The sequence below is a fragment of the Propithecus coquereli genome, unplaced genomic scaffold (genome assembly GCF_000956105.1).
Source record: "Propithecus coquereli isolate 6110/MARCELLA unplaced genomic scaffold, Pcoq_1.0 Scaffold164, whole genome shotgun sequence".
In the NCBI taxonomy this organism is placed as follows: Eukaryota; Metazoa; Chordata; class Mammalia; order Primates; family Indriidae; genus Propithecus; species Propithecus coquereli.
This window is the reverse complement of record NW_012140969.1, coordinates 1,911,062-1,913,579: the sequence shown is the minus strand read 5'-3', so window position 1 is coordinate 1,913,579 and position 2,518 is coordinate 1,911,062. Positions and strand designations below refer to the sequence as shown.

At 56.4% G+C, this 2,518-nt stretch overlaps 1 protein-coding gene across 3 annotated transcripts in view; it reads right to left on the bottom strand.

Moving 5' to 3' along the window:
* ATG4D (autophagy related 4D, cysteine peptidase) overlaps positions 1-2,518 on the bottom strand; it is a 10,784-nt gene that overhangs the window by 3,642 nt on the left and 4,624 nt on the right. The gene's annotated exons all lie outside the window — the stretch shown is intronic.

Sequence of the window (2,518 nt, the reverse complement as noted above, 5' to 3'; positions counted from 1 at the left end):
TGGTTGTTGCTCACTAGGCTGCGGAGGATGAGTTAGTTCCGGTAGAGATAAGGGGTAGTAAATACCCTCTAGGCCTCTGCTGTTACTGCCATTGTTGTTTCCCAGGCTATAAGGCAAGGGTGACAGAAGCTTACAGAACTGATTTAAAGCTAAATTGAGTTAATTTACAGGAGTAGCTGAGTGTAGACTCAGGCACAAATACCAGAATTATCAGCACCACAATCCAGCCTTCGGATTCAGTAGAAAAGTCCTGGCTTTGGGCTGGGTGCGGTGGCTCACGCCTGTAATTCCAGGGCTTTGGGAGGCTGAAGCGGGAGGATCGCTTGAGCCCAGGAGTTTGAGACCAGGCTGGGCAACATAGTGAGACCCCATCTCTACAAAAAACAGAAAAATTAGCGGGGCGTGGTGGCACATGCCTGTAGTCCCAGCTACTCATGCTGAGGCAGGAGGATCGCTTAAGCTCAGGAATTCGAGGTTATCGTGAGCTAAGATCGTGCCACTGCACTCCAGCCTAGGCAACAGAGTGAGATCCCAAGACCCATCTCAAGAAAAACCCCCAAAACAAACAAAATTAGCAAAAACAAACAAAAAACCAAAACAAATACCCTGGCTTTGGCATCAGACCTGGGTTTGAATCCAAGGCAGGTGTGTGAATCGCTGCTGCCGCCTGGCTGTGTCCCTCCTTTCCTCATCTGTGAAACGGGACACTTGTGCCCAGGAACTAGCCTAATCATAACCAGCCCGGGCTGAGCCCTGACTTTTTTCCTCTAGGACAGAGACGCCCACAGAGGCCACAGGGAAGCCACAGAGAGACAAGGGTGTCCCTCAGGAGCAGCTGGCGGTGCCTGATGCGGCCTGCAGGAAGCGGCCCCGGCCTGAGAGCCCCCCAGCACAGGAAGAGGAGGCCCCTGTGTCACCCACCCAGAAGCCAGCCCCCCAGAGGCGGAAGAGGGGCAAGAAGGCACGGCTGCTGGGCCCCACGGTGACACTCAGTGGGCGCGAGTTCAGCCGCCAGAGACTGCAGGCCTTTGGGCTCAACCCCAGACGGCTGCACTTCCGCCAGCTGGGCCGGCAGCAGAGGAAGCAGCAGAGGCCCAAGGGTGGCTCCTGAGCGCCAAGGAGCAGGCAGGGCCCCCGCTCCTCCTTGCAGATCAAGCCCCGGCACGGATCCCCTTTCTAGTGACGAAGACTATCTGCCACCAGAACCTCACGTCTACCTTGGGCAAGGCGATCAGCCCATCCTACAGATGTGGAAACTGAGGCCTACTTCACAAACTTACCCAAGCGACTCGGAAACCTCACCTTGAGACACCTCCTGGACCCCACGTCCCCTCAGAATGCTAAGCCCAGCCACAGCCACGTTCAAGTCAAACAGCTTTATTAGCCCCCCGGTGGCCACAGCTCCCCTAGGACAGGGGCTTCGGGACCAGCCAGGGGCCTGAGCGGTCCAGTGCAAACTACAGTACTTGAGTCAGGCCCTGAGTGGGTGCCTGGGGGTCTGCCCTCCCTCTCTGCCTTGCCAGGAGGGCCTGGCTGGTGGGAGGCAGGGGCACGGGCGCTGTCCCTGGCTGAATGGCCCCAGCCTGGTGGTCTCCTAGACTGGTTGCAGCTGGGCTTGTTGGGGGCTGAGAAGAGGAAATCCCATCACTGCCAGAGTTCAAGTGCCCACACCCACCGTGACATAAATAAAAAAATAAATAGTGATGCATCTTTCCCCCCATCCCCTCCTTTTATAAAAACACAAAGTCTTCGGAGCTTGGGCGTTTGGCCTTGAGGAGCCGCCCTGAGCGAGGGAGCCGCAGCGTTGGCTGGGAGAGCTGGGAGCAGAGGTCATCCAGGCTGTGGTCCTGAGCGTGGCCTTCGGCCAGGGTGAACATGGGATACCGCTCTGTGGCCGAGGAGGAGCTGAGGACCTGGTGGGAGGAGGCCCAAACACAGGGAGCATGCCATGTTAATCGTCCTACTAGGTATACTGAGCACCTACCTCTCCAGGGTGGGCCAGCCAATCAGCACCTTCCATCCCCTAGCCACTGTGATTGGCTCAGTGGTAAGCATGTGACCCAAGCCGACCAATGAATGACAGCCTTGGGATTTTTGCTGGAGTTACTGTAAAAGTGGAGTCCCCTTTCCAATGAACTGGAAGGGGGGGTGCCCAGAGGTGCTGGAGGCCATCTCTTGCCACCGCCAGGATAAAGCCCTGATTAGAGAGCAGAGCCAAGAGACAGATGGGTCCTACCACTTGAGCCCCTGGATGCAGCTGTCCCCAAGGTAACAATGCCCCCAAGTTTTTGGTTACATGCCCCTTTTTTGGTGCAATCAGTTAGAACTGGGCTTTTGTAGCTTGTGTGCAGGATAACCTTGACTGAATAGTCAGCCTTGGCATTCCCTCATGTTCTCAGAAGTGGCTATTATTCATGTCATTTCCCAGACCATGACACTCGGCCTGGAAGCAGCGCCCCCACGTCTGCTGGACTCGAGGTCTGTGTTCCTCTTTCACCCCCTTCCCTGCCCTTGTCCC